At 36.6% G+C, this 22,700-nt stretch overlaps 2 long non-coding RNA genes and 2 pseudogenes across 5 annotated transcripts; 2 read left to right on the forward strand and 2 right to left on the reverse strand.

The window, feature by feature from the left end:
- Positions 1 to 27: 27 nt before the first annotated feature.
- On the reverse strand, positions 28 to 9,473 carry LOC143305084 (uncharacterized). Of its 4 annotated transcripts, none has more exons than XR_013061758.1 (4): positions 9,390 to 9,473; positions 8,543 to 8,635; positions 4,359 to 4,565; positions 28 to 3,266 (listed from the first exon to the last, which is right to left on the reverse strand). It is a non-coding gene; the product is annotated as an uncharacterized LOC143305084 (long non-coding RNA). The 4 variants fall into 4 exon arrangements; XR_013061757.1 differs by having other exon boundaries at positions 8,543 to 8,638; XR_013061759.1 differs by lacking the exon at positions 9,390 to 9,473 and adding an exon at positions 8,780 to 9,251 and having other exon boundaries at positions 8,543 to 8,638.
- Positions 9,474 to 9,487: 14 nt separating this feature from the next.
- On the forward strand, positions 9,488 to 13,262 carry LOC143305083 (katanin p60 ATPase-containing subunit A-like 2; annotated as a pseudogene).
- Positions 13,263 to 13,634: 372 nt separating this feature from the next.
- On the reverse strand, positions 13,635 to 16,083 carry LOC143305085 (uncharacterized). The gene is made up of 3 exons (XR_013061761.1): positions 15,965 to 16,083; positions 14,906 to 14,991; positions 13,635 to 14,436 (listed from the first exon to the last, which is right to left on the reverse strand). It is a non-coding gene; the product is annotated as an uncharacterized LOC143305085 (long non-coding RNA).
- Positions 15,991 to 16,109, forward strand: LOC143305092 (5S ribosomal RNA; annotated as a pseudogene).
- The last annotated feature ends 6,591 nt before the right edge of the window (positions 16,110 to 22,700 follow it).

Here is a 22,700-nt window from a genome sequence, read left to right on the forward strand (position 1 = left end):
TAACTGTCAGCAAAGGAAGAGGTCGGTAAAATGATTGTGGTTCAGTGTATCGGTAAATAAGCTTTGTCAGACGTTGCCGGGGGACTCGGTGTCGGTGAAACCGCGTCGATGAAATGATTGTCAGTAATTTAAAGATAACCCAATTTATTGATCTGTCTCCCTTTCATGGCGTTGTACGTCTCTCTATAAAACATATTCTACCTCGGAGGGCTGAAAAATTTAACTTGGTCTCACTGGACTGGACTGTAAGTAAGAAAATTGAAATGCAAAATCCACGTGTGAGCGCAACGGTTTAGATGGAAAGTTCGATAGGACAATTATATATATTAGCCTGAAAGAAAGCTCGTGGCTTCGCACGCAACACGTAATTTCCCTCGCTGAAATAATCCTATTACAACGATACGATTTAAAATTTTCCTTAACAGACCTCGCAATGTAATTCTTCATCTACAATTTTTTATTCGGCCTGAAACAAGAGACTTTCGAAGCCTTATAGAGTCTCGCGAATCTAAAAGTCAGGTTTCAACGTATTTTCGCGTCTTATTCTATAATACTGAAGACATTAAAGGTGTTAACGATTATTGTCTCACGATGTACGTACATCAAACGAGTACTTACGTAAGAGACGAATGGAAATGGAAACAGCCGAGAATAATTGAAGATAATTTGAATACGTTCCAGGCTATAATACAATTTCTCGTGAACCGTAATTGATTCGCAGAAGGGAATTGCTGCTTCTCACGACTAGCAAAGTGTTTCGCAAAAAAAAAAAAAGAAAAAAAAGTAAAGAAAAATGGTATCGGAAGGATAGAAAAAAAGCGGTGGCCTACATCAAGCAATCTTCATGCCGATAATGCATTTATTATTCAGTTCGTTCATTTTCTATCGCGTAACAGACACTGGGATAACTGACAGAACGAGCGTATAAATCTTGCATCTCTCGACCTGACTTCTCCCGATGGAAAAATATTTACTGGTCTGGAATCGTGCATCGCTAATTGGTAAAAAAGTAATAAGCAAGAAAGCAATTATACTACCGGATTGGTATTTCTATTTTATTGGAGATTAATTAACCTGAGTAAACCAACAAAAACTTATCGAAAATCAATCGAAATTAAATCACCTTTTCAAACAGGCTATAAATAGCCAACTAATATTTGCAGTAATAAACTTCACTTTCGAATAAAGTATACGCTCTATAAATTGTAAATTGATAATTTCGTTATTATATCATTTTTCTTAATCTAAACTGAATTCAGTGAAAAGAGCTTTCAATTGAATTACACACTTCATTAGTTTATGAATTATATTCGTTACCATACGTACAAAAGAAGGTTGACTGGTTTAAAAATTCAAAGGGTAGAACCTCCAAGCTCACGATTGGAAACAGATTCAGTTCAATGGTTTAATTTGCCATTTAATTGAATTCTCTGGCAATTTCAGCGAACTGTGGGCTTTAGAAGTGTCCAGCATTCAAAGGCAAGACCTCCTCCATCTTTCTCTTTCTTTCAGTTCCAACCTCAAGTAATTGACCTGTTAATTCGACGCTATATTTACATGCTCGCAAGGGATTCAGACGACTTCATTGCGTTAAATTCGCAATTTAGCAAACACGAATGTCTCAATCAATTTGTAGTTCGAAACAAATAAAAGATAATCAATTTGTCGATGCATTTGATCGTTATGTTCATTTAGCATTTTTATAATAAAAGCGTAGAACACATGTACATACACATAATATTCCATGAAATGATTTATACAGACTATGAGTCTCGTTTTATCATATTATAAAAGAATGAATTTTTCCCAATAAATGTAACTTCATACAAAATCTCGTTTAAAAAATTCAGTTTTTATTCTCATCAAATTAATTTAATATCGGAATATGTCATTTTAGTCGTTATAAAAATTTTATGTCAAAAAGCGTTCGCAGATACATATATAAATAAATGTCCAATCCTATGCATTTATTTAAGCTGAAATCTGAACTTAAATATTTATTAACAATATTCTGACGAATATGTAATGAAAGATAAAAGCAGCTTTATTTTTTTTATAGGATGGCTCATGTTTTTTATTCATTTTATGTTTTTCGTTGTCAGCGCGTAACTACCTATCAGCCGCATGAATGCCAGGTTTTACTACTCAGAAGCGAAGAAGCGAAGAAGCGAAGAAGCAAATATACGTTACCTTGCATGGAAAAACGTTAGATACATATAAAAGTCATAACGTAGCTATTTACACATGGGGAATATTTATTTTTGTATGAAATATTTTTGCTTCTGAATTCTCATTATAAATGTACGTCCATTTCCTACGTTAAAGTACGTCTCTGCTTTGAAAACCTTCATTTAAATATAACGGTTAACAAAATATTATTAGAGAAATATTAAAACGAGACGCTAAAAGAACATTTTAATAAAGTACAAATGATTATTTGTTCTTTGTTAAATTACACTGCTGTAACTCTAATTTTATTAAATTCAAAATGAATCATTTATAAACTGAACCGGAATATAAAATTTTATTCCGCAAAAATCATAAAGTTGAAAGTTAGGAACGAATAACAAATGAATAACCTAGTTTCATTAAAAGGCACGTGTACGCCAATCCGCGTAATAACTTTGACACTCCAATTATTATAAAATATGTATCCTTAAGGGATTTTTTTGCGCGAATGCAAAATACTTTTCATACGTGCAACTGAATAAATGGGGCGTGATTTTCAATATTTCCTTTTGTAGAATTTATAACAAAGTAACTTTTTCACAAATGTTTTCGCTAACATTTTTACAACGTAAATGTCTTCTTTTGTAATTAATAATTTCAACATTTCTCTGAACAGTTTCGTTGCGATAAAAAAAATATACAAAGCTTATGACGTGCTTGTTTAAAAATATTTATACGGAACAAGACTTTGAATTTGTCAGACCAATCGTTCTAACGAACGAATAAATTAAACGACTCGTAACAAAGAATTATTCCTGTCCATGTTTCTCTTTGTAAAAGTAATTCAAGGCAAGTTAGATGAATCGCTGTGTACCCTATTCGCATTAACGGTGTGCTTTAGTTTCTCTCTGGTTGTGTTAAGTGTTTAAGTAATGAGCATATACTCACTACGGGCGGGTTGCATACGATCGATATGCACCACTTCAGCCTCGAATTGTAGCAGACGCAGAAACTGCAAACCGAAGGCCCCGGCTCAAACGTAAGATCATGTCGAATGGTTTCTCCTTCAAAGTCAGCACAGCGGTTGTTTGTAGCATCTGAAAACGATTCTCAGCTTGAATATCTTTGCCATTCGACGGTCGTACGCGCAGTTACGTTAACCGTTTCAACGCCACTCAGCGTGATCATGCTGTACGCATAGTGTGGTGAACTGTGTCGCGATGTTTGGTTACGATTGTCAATTCACAGCGCGCTCGGTTCCGAACGTAGCTTGTCGCTAGTCTATCAGAGTTTCCTCTCGTAATTACTTTTCTTTCAAATAATCGTAAACCAAATAAAGAAAAAACTAATGTATAAATTACCTCTTGAATTGGAAAACCAATTACAGAACGTCACACAAACAAAAGGTAAAGCACGAATATTTGGCAACCTTTTGACTCTTTAGTGTAACGTTTCTGATATAGCTGATGAAGTGAAGCGTGAACGCGTTGAAAGGTATGTTTCGACAAAAAAAAAGAGCAGTGCAATCGAGTTGATCGGCACTTCTCGTAAATAAATAAACGAAGCGCTATTGCGCTTCATGGTACAATCCGATACGGATTTTTAAAACATCCCTGATACTGAAACGGCTAATAGCGTTACGAAAACGATCGTGCCAGGATATTTTTGATCAACGGATCCGCATTGCGGCTGCCACGATGCTTCTACGTAGCATTGATGCTTTATCGATGAAGCACGATTGAAATTGGATATTCGATTTCTTACTGGGGAGAGAGTTTTCATATCGTGTTTACTGTTTCACTTCGCAAGTGTGCTTTACAGTATACGTTAGAACTTGAAATCGAGCTATTTGAGTTAAAGTCGCTTGTAGCTTGAAATGACGTTTAAAGGATATAAGAATAATAGAAGGCTAAAATTCAAAAGTGTATATATACATTACTAATATATAATGGCTATAATATATAATATAATAAATAATAATGCCTATATATCGACTAATTTATCAATTAATTAAATCCGTGTATATCAAGTTTTCTATAATTTAGTACTTTCGTGTAACTACAGAAATTTGATGCAATATAAAACTTGATTAAAACAGCGATTCATTAGGAAACGAGAATAATGATGCAAATATTTTTTGTAGCCATTATATAGGATTTCGATCGCATAATTAATCAGTATCAACTTACCAGTCTTTAACGGAAGAACGAAAAGAAGGGCAGGCGGTACGCAGACCGCAATCATGATCATTTTCAAGTAGAATCTCAAACTGCCGTACATTTTTGAAAACTTCATTAGTCGTAAGGGATCAAAGGATGATGTCCGCGCTGCGGAAAATAGATGAGAAGCGGCTATTTCAACAACCACCGTGTAGGTACTGCACTAGCCAGAAGTATCTGCGACAGAAATCAGAATACACTCGTTTTCGCATGGTTGGATCAATTTCGCGTGGGACTAACCTGATTGAACCTAACGCGGGATAATTGCTCAACTCACGACCTTAACCAGCCCGCTTGATTCTCTGTAAATGCTTGAAATTGACGCTTGGATTCTTTCCAGATTAACTAGCTTTGCCCTCCCCCCCCCTCCCGTTATCTATTTTCTTAGATCGACTTATTCTGCCGCAACATATTATCTTTCTTCTTTTCTTTTCTTTTCTTTTCTTTTCTTTTCTTTTCTTTTCTTTTCTTTTCTTTTCTTTTGATCTTTTAAAGCCCTAAATCGCTGGCTATTATATTTTGTACACTCAATTACTCTGTAAGTCATAAGTACATATGTTTTACAACGTTATTTGTCATATTTCAGTTAAACCCCAGAAAAGCCAGAAATATATTTGCAGCGTGTTTTAACGCGTCCCTGGCAAAGATCTCAAAAACGAGTTGCGACACAATTTAAAGCGACAAATAGCACCGCGTATCTCGTTGTGGTAACACACGGTTCGCCAGCTTTTTAAAAGCGCTCTCCGTTTGCTTTTTCCTCTCTTCCCTGTCTCTTCGTTTTTTCTTAACGAGCAAAACCATTTTCGCGAGGACGAGAGTACGGAAATGACGTACTGGCAATTTTGTTTTGCGATAATACAAGCAGCTCGGTTTCAGTGAATTAAACTTGGCCCCAAGCTTCTACTTATCCCTACCTTCCTTTCCTTTATTTTCCCTTCTATATCGGTTTTGCGGTTTTCCACATTTCCATCACAATAAACCATGTTTTTTCTCGATTTTACATGTTAGTCAATGATTCGCGGCAAAAGCGTCGACTGTAAAGATATTTGTAGTTGCAATAGCAACAAGTATGTTTTCTCAAATAGAAAATATTGGGAGCGTACACGCTGGCAAAACAATTCATGAATAGCTCGTCCTCTGCTTGTTATTTGTTTCGATACTGTTAGCAAACAAATTCATGAAACATACTGGTATAGCGTAAAATGAACATAAAAGTTTTGCGTACACTTGAGAGCTGAACTTTGCCTGTTATACGTATATTATATATATACGCACACAGTTATGTATATGTATATATATATATATATATATATAGAAAATTCCTTAGAACTTTGAGCTTAATAACATATTAAAATCATTAACATTAAGGAGGTGAACTTTACTTACCAATTACCAAAGTTTCTTCCGCCAAATAATACATAAAAATTGAAAAAGATAATGTAACTAGTTTTAACTTTTTTTTGTGTTATAATTTGAATCACTCGATTTATCCGACTGAGGATGGTCGATCGCAATCTCAATTTATACATATTCTCATCGCATGAAATAGATCACATGAGGGATTTTCAAAAGTCGATGGAATATTAATGGCGATTAATTATTTACAGGTGTATTCTGTGCGGCTAAAGCAGACACCTAATGAATTATTGAGTACCAGGAATGTTAGCGGTAAACAGGATTGCGGCTATGAATGATTCTCTAATGTGTATATTAGAGATGAATTTGATAATTTATCCTCATAATATGCAATCCGCTTTTAAGTGTAAATCATAATTAACAATTTCTGTTTGATCAAATATGAAGAGTGGATAAATCGATACGCTTAAATCAATATTAGAATTTCTTAACATTTTTATCAAATATTTTAGCACTGTAGAAGCATCGTAGTAGAGAAATATTAGGTTGTTCCAAAAGTTTCTTTCGTTTTATAAGAAAGTAATAGATGTACAACATTTTTCGTTTTATATTATTTTATTGAATTACGTGTGATCCACCTTTTTCCAATTTAATATAAAATAATATAGAATAACATAACTGTCATTTCTTTATAAAACGAAAGAAACTTGGGACAACCTAATAGGAATTTACTTTTATTATCCATTATAAAAATGGATTGTTAATCCTCTAGGAGATACGAACAATATAATTGCAATTAATAAGGAACAAGCTAGCATAACTTAAACCAGCTTTTGCAGAAAGCTATTAGCTGAAGATGTTTATTAAACAATGACAACATGAATTTTCTTAAGTACCCCATTTGGTACTTAATCTACTTCGTAAGTACTGTGTGTCCTAGCCTTCAAAGGATGCAATTTTAACCAGAATGTTTCACATTACCTACCCGTATTGTTTCCTTGTAATATAATTTATATTTACATTATCTACGTTACGTTACATTCTACGCGTTAATGTAATGTGATTTTTATTTCTAATCGAAGTTATTTAAAATTTGTAGTATCTCAATAAAAAATTAACAGCCTGCAAAAACTTCACAGAAGCATTAGTATCTTCGAAACTATTGAATTCAAATGGCTAATATTCTTTAACAATATGCACTCGACGACCTTTATCGAGAGAAGTATGTGACGTAATAGTTAAACTTTCAATTCATATACATATATCGTTTATGAAAAAGTAGTCATTCTGCTTTTGTGATCTGTGACACACTATAAATTCTCATAAGCTAACTAACGCGTAATCTTCTGTAACGTATTAATATAATATAGGTATGTATATCTCGACTTTGAGCAACCAATTGGTGATAAATAAGCTTTAGTACATACTCCTTACACGTAACAAGAGACCAGTTAACATCTCTGCTCTTAAAAGAAAAACGAAAGAAACTCTGAAAAGCTGCAGGGTTCAGGTCGAATAACACCAGCTCAGATAAATGACCCTCTAACTTACCTTTGTCCTCATCGACGTCAGTGATTTTAAAGCTAGTTATAAAGTGCACTTCTCAGCCAGCGTCCACGGCAGTCAATATTATTTAACGGGTCCTAACGCGATGTAAAAAGGGGAAAAGGAGGAAAGAAGGAACAGGGAAGCAAAGAGAAGAAACGAATTTTTCATTTTCTCGAAACTGGATCAAGTTTCAGGCTGCTCGCCAAAGAGTCTGTAGCTAACGAGACAAGATTAGACAAACCACGCTTTAAAATTTCCACAGAACTATAATAATCCTCGAAATCAATACGATTCGTCGATCCATCGCCTGATTAAAAAATGAGACAGGATGAAGCTCACTAGTCGGTCTTTGAACTTTCAATAGTGCTTACGGCTCGTATACTCTAGTTTGAATGCTACAATGTAAGCCAAGTCAGCTGTAACTAGCGTTCGCGTGATTGTCGCTATCTATTATTCACGCGTTACACGTTCACCAGACAAACGCGTCTACCGGTTGACATTGTTTTCTGTCCTGAGTTTCAAAGCAATTATGTTGCTTCGTGTAATCAGATCTCGCCAAACTAACGATAAGTTCTTGTTTGATCTTACACAGTTACTAAAACTATACAAGTTAAACCAATCTAGCCTAAACAAGTAATGTCGTTATATATTCTTTTTTAAATCTATATATTGTTTAATAAACCGTGGTTAGGATATAGTAGCTGACAAAAATATTCGGACAAATATATTTGTAGAAACATTTTAGGAGTGTATTATGCATAGTGGCACCATTTAATACTGTACTGTGACTATCATGGTCGTGTTGGTATTATTCGAAACTAATCTGAAAATCTGTATGGAATTTGTAAGATATTTAGTACGAGTACTGTGCATTACTGATATGTACACAACCGAGACGAGATAACGAAGGTACTGCTCTCCATCGTTCATCGCTACGCGTTGCTAGTAGCAACGTATAATGCATATATATCTCGCAAAGACCATAAAAGTACCCAATGGAACCACGTTTAATATTTGATAATAATGTCCCATTACAGTTTCGTCATTTTCAATTGATTAAACACGACCCTCTCTTTAAAAATTAGAAGATAAAATACGTAATACAAATCTACTCGAAATCTTTTAAACCTTACGGACGACTACTTATGGTCTTTAAAAGCAGCAGGGATTAGCAGAATATTAACTGCGGATTTTTCTCGAGAGGCTCGTAAGGATGAACAGCGACGAGTATCTAGAAGCTATGTACTCACCTGGTCAAGGAGACTCCAACACCAAGGACGTTGGAAGTTTCGAGAAGCGATGATGGAAACTGAAGTAGCACGTCAGGTCAACTCCGGCGAAAACTGCTAAAGAAAGAAAAATCCAACTAATTTGTTTCCAACAATAAAATGAAATTAATTTGTTTCACAAATTATTAACTGGATATTATTCAAAAATTATTCAAAATTCGCTTGATTGATTCACGGCCCGGGACATTTGGGTCATACCATTTTGGTAATGGACGAAAATGGCAGAAGGAAGAACGACCGTTTTTTTCATATTTCTCTTTCCCCGGGAAACGATGGAATGCCCGAGCACCTTGTTTCATTTCTTCTCGACATCAATTTCAATCTTTTTAAACGAAATATAATCTGAACGATGAAAAGTTCATTCAAATAATGCTCCGCGCCAGACACTCACGAAAATTAAGAAGAAACACGGAAAATTCGCGAATAAAACGGATTTCTTTGTCCCAGTGAGATAATAAATCTCGTACACGTATTGGTTTTTAAAATCAATATATCCACCAATGTGCACTCGTTTAACAAGGGTGATGGAACGTGCCAAAAATCTCTCAAGAGGGTCTTGGCAACGGAAGTGTCGAAAATGTCACAATTATGAATGAAAAATTCGAATAGTTGCTGATTTTACAGTCGAAACCGATAAAGAACTCCAGATATTCCCCCAATTAATTTACAATAAATTCGCGAAAATGATCGATTGCTGGCGTCATTGTATTCTAGAAAGATCGTAAAACGATAAGAATTTATTGAAAAAACTTATATTCGATGATAACACTTCTAATAAGAGTACTAAGAGGAGCGATTCTGTACTCACCTTTCTGCCTCGAAGTACCGAACGCAATTAACCGTCCGCCCAGGATGGAACCGTTCGGAGCTTTTGTAAGTCACTGCACGGCCGCTGCCTAGGGTGGAAATGTAATAGATATAAGTACAGAGCGCGTGAGCGAACTAAAAACGCGATAGAGAAGTAGAGAGAGGATGTTCCGTCCTTGTCTAATGACGCGCACTTGTACAGGAAATATGTAACAGCGGTATACGAGCAGCGTCAGTGTCCACTAGTGTGCATGCCTGATTAAACATGGACAGGAAGTATCTATACATGGTGTTCTCTTTCTATTTCCATGTTGCATCCATCTTTCTATATCCATGTTGCATTAGGAGGAGAGTCGTATTTCGGAACGTCATCGGAACATATTATACCTTGTATGTGATTATTTGGAACACAATGGGTGAGTATATTATAATTAAAATATATTCCTAGTTCCAATTCTTTTGAATAGTGTCAGTGACCAATCGAAATAGAAATCAGTGGACATCATGGAAAGAGAAGGCGAAACCAAATTTGAAAATTCGACATCGGTAATTCAGTAGTTAAGAATAACTCAATCGATTATGTAGATTAACTAGTTATAAACAAATATATGAAGTATAAATTCAAATTATTCTTATCCATCTAAAAATTGGAAATTAAAAAGCAGAAGACAAGAAATTATCTTCGAGGATTTATATAGTAAATACATTCTTTTGCCTGTCTTACCTAGAGATAAAACAGTTGTTTGATGGTTATCTTATAGTGTTCAGTCATTGCGAAAAATATTTTTAATTAGTTAAAAACTATAATTAATTAAAAACTACATTTTTTTATGTATATAGACGTTAGCGATGTATTATTCCGGGAAGCTCGTCTATCTCCCGAACATCGGGTTTGCGACAACATCGATTTGGAAATTATCGTTGCAGAGTATGAAAATTATTACAAGATGAAATTTCAAAAATATCCCATATTGTGTAAGAAAATAACTGGAAGGGAAATGACGAGGGAAGTGACAAATGCAAGCAAAACGTAAGAATTTAAATTATTTAACGATATTAAACGGTATTCAACGTATTCAACGTATCGTATTCAACGTATCGTATTACAATATGATCCAGTGTTTGTAGAAGTATTGAGACAAAAGCCAAATCTGTTAGTAAACAAGCGAGAAGTGAGCCTGTGAAAGAGACGAATCTACAGCAGAAGATAACTGATGATAATGCGAATCATATTAATCTCGCAATGACAGTGACGTCAATATTCCCCAATGAGAGTGATGGACGTTCATCAGAAGAGCTATTTAACGTCCCAATGGAACAATCCATGCAATCGAAGATATTGAAATGCATTGCAAAGCTTTATTCAGATAATCCGGAATTACGAAAAATTGCTGAGGACATCTCATGCGTAAGTTATTTTCGATTAATATACGTATCGTAAAGCTTTTAAACGATAAAATTCCCGTCGATAAACCGTCCAACGTATATCGACAATGACGTGATTTCAGTAACGCTTCAAATATCAAATTACGTAACACTTACTTAATATAGAGAAGACGCCATTTTATCTTTGTATCGTCACAGGAGATCATAGTAAACAAATTAAATGTACATTGGGATGACGTTATAGGCCTAGAGGAATGTAAAACCGCTGTTAAGGAGGCCGTTGTGTATCCCCTTAAGTATCATATCTTTTTTGATGGCCCGTTTTCCCCCTGGAAAGGTATTTTGCTGTACGGCCCACCTGGTACAGGTAAGATACTCGTATTCTTTTCATTTCTGTACGTGTTTACAAGAAATATACAAAACAGGGAAAACGAAGTTAGCGAAGGCAGTCGCGACAGAATGCCATTGCACCTTTTTTTAACATAACTGCCAGCTCATTAACATAACTGTCAGCAAATGGAGAGGCGATTCCGAGAAGTATATACGTGTAAGTTGCTTTGTCTATGTAAGTTTCTTTGTTCCTTTGTCTATGAAGGAGAGATTCTAGGTATAAAAAGATTTGATTTTATTTTTCGTCATTTATATATAAATAGAATAGTTGTTTGGAAAACGAAATGATATCATATTCGTGATGAGGCAATGAATTTAAGGAATTTCGAATATAATATTTAATGAATAATACATTTGTTAAACTGAACAGGTTTTATTTGAACTTGCCTATAGTCATTCGCCTACAATTATTTTTATCGACGAGATTGACTGGATCGCCACAAATAAAGGAGACTGTATATTGTCTGAACCTGCAAAGAGATTCAGGTCAGAACTTCTTTCTAGATTGGATGGATTAGTGTCTAATGAGAATTCTAATGTAGTTCTTCTGGCTACAACTAATTCCCCTTGGTACGTATATCACGTTATTTCAATGTTTTCTAAGTAGAAAATATCGTAATATTTCTCCAAATTCCAAATATGTTATTGTGTTGTTTGAAGTATTCCTTCATTATTATTAGTATAATAGAACGATAATATTTATTGTAAATATGTTATTAGGGGCATTGATGCAGCTTTACTCAGGCGTCTCGAAAAGCAAATATACGTATCATTACCCAATGAAGTTGCTCGACTTGGTATATTCAAATTATACCTTAGCAACCACTTATTAGAAAATACAGATATTGTAAACCACATAGTAAAATGTACTGAAAGATATTCTTGTGCAGATATAAAATTGCTTTGTAAGCAAGCGTGGCTACTAGAAATAAGCCCGATATGGAGGAGACTTGAAAAGAAAGAAACACCTGTTACCACTTTGAAATATGAATTAAAAAGTTATGAAATATTAGCAAAATTGTTTAAAAAAATGTCACCTACAGTTATGCAAATGGATAAATATGATACGTGGAACAAATAAATACGCAATCGTAAGGACAGATATTGAAAAATATAAATAAATGGATTATCGTTCGAGAAATTTTTATTACCATCATATGATATTGCTCCATATCATGAAATATATACATGCCGTAATAGGAATACTATCATCAAATCTCTTCAAATGAGGGAGTGGCAAATGACGATGCGTATTGACAAGATTGCTCGATGAAGATCAATTACGTACTGTGTCCGCGGATTCCAAAAAATGAGTCCCTAAGTAGATGGAAAAAGGAGAGGAAACAGATAGATCACAAAGAGCTACTTATTGTAAGGGAAGAAATCTAAAACTCCAAATAAAGAACAAAAAGGAACAAGCTGCTTATGACGCTATCGTTCCTGGTCTTCCGTGTTCGGTCTCAATTACTCTTGCAGTATATTGTAGCAGGTTGTGTAGTATATTTGAGCATATTGTATTATATTTTGATGCGTACTATCTCTTCGATCACTTGTTTTCACCATTAAGACAAAAGAATAAAATGCTGATTGAAGATGCTTATTGTGACCTCAACTTAAGAAAGGAAATACTTCTTTTGATGTATATTCGAAACTGGAACATGTATCAACCTCGATGATGACCTTCATTGTTAGATTGAACTTTAGGTTTAAAAATTTGTATTTCAAAATGTGGTAGGAAGAGGATAAAACAAATTGTTAGTAATACTGAAAATTACATTTATTTTTACTGAAATCACTGAAATTAATACTAAGATCAGTGAAATTATTATTTTTCTAAAAATATTCAAGCCTTGAACTTTTTTTTCGTGGGGAGATCCTCATGGACACTGTCGGGGTAGTGTCGGACTTACCGACTAAAACCCCACGATAGTGTCACACAGTATAGAAAGCACGATATAAAAACCCCCCAAAATAAGCGCTCGAATCAATCTGTTAAAATATTTTGACGCAGTCTCTTTTAATACTTTGAATCATTCTGTAACATTTTGTACCGTTACTCTGTTAGATCTGCATAATAAACTCTATTATCATATATAAAGGTAAATTTCTTCACCTTGGCCTACTTGACGCTTAATAAAGGTGCACCGGGACCTCTTTCGAAATTCAAGCCTTGAACTGCTCCGAATATTCATCGGATCTGAGTATTGGATACAGAAAATATCTGGGTAAATTTAGTCAAAAAATGTTTTCGCAGAAGGGAGTCAGTTTCAAACAGTAAGTTAACTTGAGAGAATTAAATTACAAAGTTCTGGCAGAATAACATAATTTTGCATAAAAATAATAAAAAAATGAATACGTCGAAACATTTTACAAAAAAGCAAAGCACGAAGTGTTATAAAAAGTGAACGAAAAGTGAAGTGAAGTGAGTTTATTCGTTTTACAACATATTTTGTATAACATGCTCTATCAGTTTGTTACCTCAAATTTGCCTTTTATTTAAATTTTCTTACATAATTTTCATAATATATTCATAAAGTAATATTGAATATATAGTACAATTCTATAGACCTACTACGAGAAACAGATCTTAAAAACAGCAACACTAGTAAAGTAGAAGCGTTCTTCAAGCCTAAATCCAAATATGATACAGTGCTGAAAAAGTAGGATTACTATATCATAACAAGCAAAATGTATCTTCATAATCTATGTGCTACTAGCGATTTTCCACATGTTCAACGACATATGCAGTACAGAGGACGTATAAATGTGTTTCTTTATTTTTGTTGAGTCACAAATCAGAATATTGAGTATGTTATTTTCCCGCGGATTGTAAAATCATAAATTGTTAAAGTGTCACGGCTCATTTTATTATCGTAACATCTGTTCAAAATTTGTCAATGCGACCTGGAGATTACGGTAGTGAATATGCAACAATCGAATGCCCCAGCGAGAAGGGCTCGGTCATTATATTTATTCTTATCGTGAGTTCGATAACAAAATATCGAGTTTAACAGTCGTATACAGAGCTCGATCATTCTGGATTATAGCCTCTACGTCTACGATTCCTTTTTGCTTTTGGCATTTCATCTACATTGTAATAACAGTTTTGACAAATGATACGGTCGAAGATATTTTAATAAGCGTGTTGGAGTAATTGGTAACAGTAAGTGAGTAATTATCCATACACCTCCGGGTGATAGGCTGGAAGTTCTCCATCCCAAGGACCGTAGAGTTCCTCTCCTTGTTCTTGTTCATAAAAAACGATGCCCGTACTGTATATAATAGGAAAAGTTTTCATTATTAACGTGTTGCTTTTGTTTGTTGTGTTTGGTCCGCCTGTTTGAATGCTCGTCACTATCTATTGCGAGCGCGTTAATTTTAATTTATTTATATGTATTGACCATGGCATTCCTTTTACTTCGATTTCAATATTATGGTACTTGAAAATATTGGGAACTTTATGAGGTTCTGTATATCCGTTTGAGATTTCCCTCTACTAAGTTCTTTCATTAAATGTAACAAATCTACCATTTTGAAATTTTGTTTATTGATCCGTCTGTTGTAATATTCCTTAGATTTTATTTTCGATTTTATCAGTGAGGTGGTAGGACGTGTACGGTGCCAAAGAAATACTCCGCGGATTGATTTAACAATGAGTTTATTAATTATACGTGGAAGACCTGATAGTTTTACCAGCACGCGTTACCTGGGCCGTACTGGTATTGTTCTTCGCATACTCACCGTTTACTCGACTTCACTGATCAGTTGTATCTCTCTGCGTCTCTCTAGCCTTTCCTCGTTGCCATTCATATAGGATACCGAGGTGCCTGAAACAGAATGTTTTCTTCTGGGGTAGGGAATCAGTTTCCTTTATCGAAAGCACTTGCGCTTTATTGTAAATCATAGGGTCTATTCTTTGACGACGTCCTGACCTCGGACGTCACATTTCACAGGCCAGCACGTGCGCTTCAGCCCTGGAACTTCCTTTATGGCCATGAACCGCTACAGTAGGAATTTTAAGGGAGCACTTGGTCAATAGATCCTGTATGGTCAGGACATATTTGTTTCCTTTTTGTGTTCTCGATGATGTAACCTAGACGTCCAGTAATAATTTTCTTCCCTTTGTCATCTTTCAATATCCCCGCTACGCACGTGTTCGTAACCGTCTGCTATTTTGGTTATATACGCCTTCTTCCGATTATTTTACGGAAGGACCAAAGGGATATCGGTGGGCCATTAGGCCTATTGAAGTTTCCCGACACTTTCGGCCCGTCGGCACCTACGCTTTATCGCGACACTGTATGTGTTTCGTCGGCCTTTCGTAAACAGTGTTCCGGCGATGCTATAATATGTATCAAAGAAACCGTTGGAGAGAGAATTGTTCTTTGCGCTACAGATCTTCGAAAAAGCGTACATCGAAAAAGCGTAATCTCATACATTTTTATTATAAATTAAAAATTTCTCGTCTCGTAACTTGATAGATTGATCGTGGGAAAATTAACGGATCGACTCAAAATGTGTGTTACTTATCACGTAGTCTCGATATTCTACGACAATTAATGGACGAATGTAACATTTAAACACAATAACGATTTCGTCAAATTCCATCGGCATCAGTTCTACCCCATCAACACCTTTGGTAGCCGAAGTTATGCACAAGTAACTAACTAAACACCACCCTTAAACAACCAAAATCAAAACAACAACAATAACGACGCTGCAGTCAACAAAAATATGTGAGCAAAATGCAGTACTCAGACAACAAACACAACAAATTACAGTCATGCTACAACTACTTACAAACATGTTAAGTAAAAAATAGAAATGCCAACGCCCTGGCCGCGCTGAGTGCACTCGTTCCCGTCAGGTCACGAAAGTTAAGTAGCGCCGGACACGGAGAGTACTTGGATGGGTGATCGCCTGGGAACTCCGTGTGGCGTTGGCGAAGCGCGCTAGGCCCGCCGCGCCCCTCGGTGAGGTTCAGGCTTGGTGCGCTCACGTCCACCAGCAATTCACCACTTAATAAACATATCAATCACCGCTAAAAGCACTAACGATCGCAAACTAGTTCATCACTACCGGCATCAAGACCTCCTTCGCATGACGTTAGACCATCCTCGAATTAACCCTATCTCTTGAAGTAAGTACCTCCTTATATATCAATAGTTAACCATTAAATAAATTAAATCAGTAAGTAAGCAACCCACTTAATATCACAACCTCTTAAAGTAAGTACATCCCTTATAATACTATAGACAAAAACCAAACTCCATACTTTTATATCACTAGTCAATTATTAAAACATAATAACTATACCTAATACATAGTCACCTATTATAGTAAAATAGCCTAATATATAATAAATCTCATAGTACCATATTAATAGTACATTAATAAATAAAATATATATTATATGATAATGAGGTCCACTTACTAAATGATCATTCAAATCTACTTTCAGATATCGAAAAATCTCGCTCACCTAGCACTACGCCAGCCAAGGCTTACCTCTCAAGTAAGAATAAGTACGTAAAGCAACTAAGTACATCCTGCATACATGCTTACAACGAAGTAATAATTAATAATACACACAAACATTGATAGATATATGGAAAGTTAAAGCCTTATTCTCTAGTCAATTATTAATAACACAATTTAATCGTACAACTCTAAAATCAAAAGTCGATTATAATAACAGTATCCTAATAAATAAGTAAAAATACTCTACACTCCATAATACCTACTCAATGTCAATTAATATAATAATATAATTAAAATAAACTCCTCTTCGCAGGATAATTCTTCATTCTACTTTCTAAGATCAGCTCCTTCTTTGCTCCTCAACACATTCATCACCCAATTCTCTGCCTCGTAGGAGCACGCACTTATTAGAAGTAAGTACATCATTCCTAGTACATCTATTTGAGTAGACAAAATAAATATAAAGCATAAAGCGTAACATAACAATCACATAGTCAAAATCAAACAAGAGAATATAATAATCCTCTTAACAAAACTAACTCGAGGCCTGCTTACAGGCATCAAAACCTCCTTCGCTAGACACATGCCATCATCAATTTATCACTATCACTCAAAGTAAGTACCTCATATACATAAATACATAAAATATAAATTTATTGTCATTATATAGTAAGTAGAATCAAACATATATGTCGGAGATGAAAGGACACCGGAGCCTTCCCTCTGGAACTTCGGGAAAATCCGTAAAATTGTAATTAAAGTTTACAGTCGTAATTAAACAATCTGCTGTCATCCTGCCCAATTGTACTTGTTTGCGATTTGTGATAATAAACTTGGGCTCAAGGCGACCACCAGTCGCCGAACGTAGCCGCGGTCAACGGGACGGGCGCTTCGCCTAACAAAGGTGTGGAGTTATAGTATGACCCTCGTTAAAAGAAATACCAATAGAGGTACGTAGAGTGACAGTAAAACATTCCAACGGTTCCTTCGGACAATGAATACCTGATGTTGAGGCACGTACACAGCACAAATCCAGTTAGCCCGAGGACCCGCTACAAAACCTGGGTTTTTCCGGCAATTAAGATTTTCCAAACGGACAGACAGTCTTTGTCCCAAACTGACCAATTGACAGCGACGTCAATTTCCCTTACTTTCGGAACGAGGGCTATCCTCGACAAATCCGATGGTCTCGTGTCCTTAGACACACCCCATCATAGTTTTCCTCTGTGGCATCATTGAAACGAAAATTCATTCTTTCCTGAGATCCCACCGACGAAGGGAGCAGCGCCTGACGATCAGTGAGTTTGAGTTAGAGCAAGTATATCTTTCATCCCGTTGACCGTGGATTCGTCATCGGACCTAAGACCAACGTCACTAACATCACAAGTGCCCAACCACCGCTGTTGATTGTCGAATCGGTAATGTCCATACTCGTAGCATCAGGCCGTATCTTCGTTATCACACAACGATGGCCAACTCCAAGGGAGGTCTATCAAACGCCCACAACCCTGTTCCTGACTGTTCTCCGACATATAAAAACTAAATATAAACTAACTCTCTCTACAAATCAAGTAACAATGGTCCATTATTAAAATGAGCATAGATATCCTAGCGAGATCCACTTCATGAATAATAATTCAAAGTCAATTTTTAGATATCAAAAACCTCGTTCCCTAAACACTACGCAAGCCAAGACTTACCTCTCAAGTAAGTACATTAGTAAAAGCAAGTAAGTAACTCCTTCATATATGCTTACAACCAAGTAATAATTAATAAAACACATAAACATTGATAGATATATGGAGAGTTAAAAACCTCCTTCTGTAGTCGATATTAGTAAACAATTAATCGTATAAACTCTATAGTCAATTACAATAAACTATCTGCTGTTAAATAGGTAAAAAATGCTAAACTTCATCGTACCTGCACAATGTTTATTGCCATAATAATAATATTACTATTATAAAATTAATATAACTTTAATATAATTTAATATAAAACTCCACTTCTCAGGATATCCTGTTCTACCTCCTAAAATCGAAACCTTCTTCACACATCACCGCACTTCGCCCAAGTCTTACCTCGTAGGGGTACACACCTATTAAGAGTAAGTACATCCTTTCCTATTGACATGTCGAGTCACGATCCGAGTCCGGGCTCGAGTCGCTATCACGGTGAGGACTTGGGGTAGGTAATGATTCTTCACTGAAGCTATCCATCTTCTTAGACCACGGAAGTGACTTTTATTGACACAAACAAAAAGGTTACAGAGTTGACGCAAACTGACGATGATCACACACTTGCAACACTAGTGACAATGGTCTTAGGTTCACTAACAAATACGCAGCCAACGGGATGGTAGGTGTACGTACTCTATGTCAGATTCTTTGGTGATATTCACTGACCGTAAGGTGTCAACCTTTTCGTCGATGAGATCGCGAGCGAGAATGACTTTCCCGTCCTGACGATGCCACAGAGGAAAACTATAATGGGGTGTGTCTAAGGACACGAGATCATCGGATTCGTCGAGAAAAGCCTTCGTTCAGAAAGTAAGGAAAATTGGCATTGCTGCTAATTGGTCAATCTCCCTATCGGTGGTTAGAAAAAGATGCTAGCCGCCCTCGAGGGAAAGTTGCTAGTGGGAGACGCCGCTCGTTGAAAAATAGGTCTCCTCTATTTTCCCGTAGTTGGGACAAAGACTGTTTGTCTGTTTGAAGGACTTTAGTTAGCTAAATCTTAAGATTTGTAACGGGCCCTCAGGCTAGCTGAACATGTACTGCGGAGACGCATCGACATCTGGCAATCATCTTACTCGAAGAATAGGGTCTGCGTGTGGCGAGTTACGGGACAGAGACCGTTGGAATGTTTATTGCCGTGTGTTACAACTATTTCATTTTTAAAGAGAGCTATACAATTACTCCATGTCTTTGTTAGACAAAGCGTTCATCCCGTGACCGCGGCTACGTTCGGCGACTAGCTGTCGCCTCGAGCACAAGCTCACTATCATAACTCTCAAACAATTACAATCGGATTGAATAACTACAATTGTTTAATTCCAGCTATAGTAGACTCTAGGTTACAATGTTGCGAGATTATCCAAAATTCCAAAGGCTCCGGTGTTCTTTCATCTCCGACATATATTACACTCCGAAGACCTCGATAACCCTCTTGTACGCACGCTTGTTGTCAACCGACCCCACCAGATTCTTCTAACAGCTTCGAATCGTCTTTGTCTCAACTGATACCTGGACGCCCTCTGACGCTTACACACACATTCACATGTACAGTGTAAATGTATCATCTACCTAACAGTAGTAAAATTTATTGTACGAATCCAAAATAGTGAGGGTTCAGAGTGCTATAATAAAAAAGATATCGAACGCTAATTTGGAAAGGTTTTTATGCTGAGGTTTTAGTCCCCCTGTAGGGATTATCCCCGAGTGTATATCAGAGACGGCTATTCCGTTACTATCTGGTTATTGTATCGATAGCTGTGGCATGCAGTATGTTTTGTCCACCCTATTACTGCTTCTCAACATGTGACATTACTGAGCGTGTGACACTAGCGCATCCGATACCAGGCGGGCCCGTCAGCCTCGCGGTAGACGCATCCGATTACGCCATAGGAGCAGTACTACAACAACGCGTAAACGACAAATGGCAGTCGTTAAGATTTGTTACAAAATCCTTGACCTCCGCGCAGCGAAAAAATATAGAGCATATGACCGCAAACTTCTTGCTCTGTACACCGCAGTTAAACGTTTTAGAAACCCCTCATGTGCGCGTTCAATCAATATCTACACAAATGTTCACCGCGACAATTTCGCCATCTTGACTACATTGGACAGTTCACGACCGACATCTGATACATTAAAGGTTTGGACAATAATGTAGCCGACGCTCTATCTCGCATCGAAGCGATAGGGAAATCTGTGGACCATAAAACTCTCGCCGCAGCGCAAGAAAACGACACCGAGCTGCGCAACATCATCAAGTCCGATACATCCGCATTACAATTAAGGAAGATACGTTTTCCTGATTACGACGTATCAGGCGATATTGTACGACCGTTTGTATTGAAACCCTTGCGGCACAGCGTATATAATTCGCTCCAGGGACTTTCCCATCCTGGGATACGCGCCGCGCAAAACCTGGAGACGACGCATTTCGTCCGACCGTCAATAAACAAAATGGTCGAAACTGGTCACGACAATGCCTGGCAGCCTATGGTCCACGTACCGTCATTCCGGTCCTCAATAAACCTAAGGACCCACCATAAACCTTAACTTTTTAATTTAACTGTTAGCACATGTTTTCAAGTTAATGTGCTTATCCGGAAGGATTTTCTAATCCTATAAGTGTTTCGGTTTATGGCTGGTCCTTAGACAAGTCGTCAGGTTTATTAGACGCTATTAAAAATTACGGAGAGAGCGGGTAGTCACCTAATGGGAAAAACGAATGTTTGTCTAACGACAAAGCTGGTTTTTCCCATGAACAAGGTCACCCATGAGCCACGTTGGTAGGAGGCTTCTTCCTCATACCTTTATGCATTAACGTGGGTTATAATCAAGCCGCATCGCGGACCGTTACCCTCACTTTTCATAACGAAAAGTGTGAACAACGAATCCCCTTCCTTCGTTCAAAAAATACCTACAAACCGAGCTTTCCTCCGTAATTACATGAGAGCGGAAGTTCAGTTAACTCTCCATTCTAACATACCCAACATCTCAAGACTTCGTCGACGACAACATATCTACCAGGACGCGAGCTCTGTCTTTAGATCAATCATCGTCTCTACACTGATTCTCTCATCTAAGAGCAATCCATTTATTCTTCACTTACCTCTTACGCATCGGCGTTATTATCTTGTGTAAAGTTGTTGGAAATACATACTTTATAACCCTGTTAATCGCAGCGTTATACAACCTCAACCACCCCTATTATCTCAATGGAAATCAGGGGATCGATCTGTTCGCGGCATCGATTATTACAATCGTAACGGGAATTTACGACTTCCATTGACGCATTTCCTAGCAAAAGCGTCTCCCCACGACTGGTCGAAAATACAGTATGCTTGTGCGAATTTCAACAAAATTGCAATGGGTTACAGTGGATTACAAAGAGGGAGGGAAGTGCAATGAATTATTACGATAAATTGTAAGGGGTGTGAAGTGGGATGAGGTGATAGGAGAATTGGTGTGAGTGGAATAGTATTAAGTGAATATCAGGGTGTATGATACATGGCTCCATCAAGCGGCGGTATTAGGCGGGGGGGGGCGGTGTATCGCTCACACCAATTCCCGGGCCCCTTTCAATCGCAGCCGGGGCGGTCATCGTGGAGGTTTTAGTCGGCTGGAGTCCGGCACTACCACGCCGCTTTTCCCCAGAAGCGACCTGGTGTCAGTGCGGATTTCCTCCACGTTAATAAAAAAAAAAGGGTGTATATTACAAGGGAGTCGACGTGGATTATGATCGAGTGAGTGAGTTGCAATATGTTTGGGTATAATTAAATGGTAATATCTTCGCTGAACAAAAATAAATGGAATAATTGGAGGATCTAATGTTAAATGTGAGAGAAACAAGAAGTATAATGCTCGATAATCGTGGCGTGATGAGTCATAGATGAACAATATCAAAGAATATAAGGCAATAAATTATTGAATTATTGAATTAAAATATGAAGAGGAGTTGGTAAAGTCGAGTATCTATAAAAAAATGCAATTACGAATCTCAATTTAAATGATAAAACTTTAAAAGGAAATAAAATTAGAATTGAATTAGGAGAAGCCAGAGTTCAATAAAATATAATAAAGAGTGGTAATATAATGAAGGAGTATTACGTAGAATACTACATAATATAATTGAAGAACTATATAAATATAAAGTTTTAAGAAGAAATTTATTTTCAACCTTAAGTAATTTAAATACAATAGCTTAGGATAAATATGTTTGGAACTATAATGACTCATCAGATAAAGTCAGTTCATAATGGAAAACAGTGAAAGAATTAGAGAGTGGAATTAGAAAGAAAGGAATTAATAGGAAACAGTAGATA

The sequence above is a fragment of the Bombus vancouverensis genome, unplaced genomic scaffold (assembly GCF_051014615.1).
Source record: "Bombus vancouverensis nearcticus unplaced genomic scaffold, iyBomVanc1_principal scaffold0084, whole genome shotgun sequence".
Taxonomy (NCBI): Eukaryota; Metazoa; Arthropoda; class Insecta; order Hymenoptera; family Apidae; genus Bombus; species Bombus vancouverensis.